Source organism: Sinocyclocheilus anshuiensis, unplaced genomic scaffold (genome assembly GCF_001515605.1).
Source record: "Sinocyclocheilus anshuiensis isolate Anshui unplaced genomic scaffold, SAMN03320099.WGS_v1.1 scaffold384, whole genome shotgun sequence".
Lineage (NCBI taxonomy): Eukaryota > Metazoa > Chordata > Actinopteri > Cypriniformes > Cyprinidae > Sinocyclocheilus > Sinocyclocheilus anshuiensis.
Window position 1 is genome coordinate 327,206 of NW_015558571.1, and position 601 is coordinate 327,806.

The window sequence follows — 601 nt, forward strand, 5'->3', positions numbered from 1 at the left end:
ATTTATTTATTTTTTTTAATGGCATGCTGTTTATTAATCACAAGGGGAAAAAAACATCACATTTACAGTAAAGCATTACAATGGAAGAAATCAGAAAACTGTTACAATATATACTTAATGTTTCAAAAGTATTGTCTCAAAATGTCATGGATTCTGTTGATAGAGCTGGATTTGTAATAAGGGAGGAATGTAGGAGAGTAGATATGGAAGCCTGTTTCCGCCACTGAAATAAAAAAAAAAAAGATAATTGTGACGTTTTATATCACAATTCTGGCAATTTGCGTAGCATTCTGGCGATCTGTACCAACCACCAGACTGGAGCGTTTCGGCAGGAAGTGACACATTGCCTGTGATGACTTCTGTGCTGCAATAAACCGCTCAGCAAATCCATCCATGGCTGGGCTGAACAGTCCCTTGGGAGAGACTGGGGAGTCGAGGAAGGTGATCTTGTCAGCGTCCTTGATCTCCGTTAAGATTAGCCAAATGTGGCACTCCACCACCACCAGGTTGGCCATGGACTTTCCAATTGCCTGTGCAGTGGCCTTTGTAGCGTGTAGAGCCAGGTCAGTCACTGTGCGCAGCTCCTTGAAGGCATTGGACC

General features: G+C 42.8%; 1 protein-coding gene and 1 long non-coding RNA gene across 2 annotated transcripts in view; one reads left to right on the forward strand and one right to left on the reverse strand.

The window, feature by feature from the left end:
- Positions 1-601, forward strand: part of LOC107679635 (procollagen-lysine,2-oxoglutarate 5-dioxygenase 2-like) — a 46,532-nt gene that overhangs the window by 37,776 nt on the left and 8,155 nt on the right. The gene's annotated exons all lie outside the window — the stretch shown is intronic.
- LOC107679636 (uncharacterized) overlaps positions 1-601 on the reverse strand; it is a 9,783-nt gene that overhangs the window by 7,936 nt on the left and 1,246 nt on the right. The gene's annotated exons all lie outside the window — the stretch shown is intronic.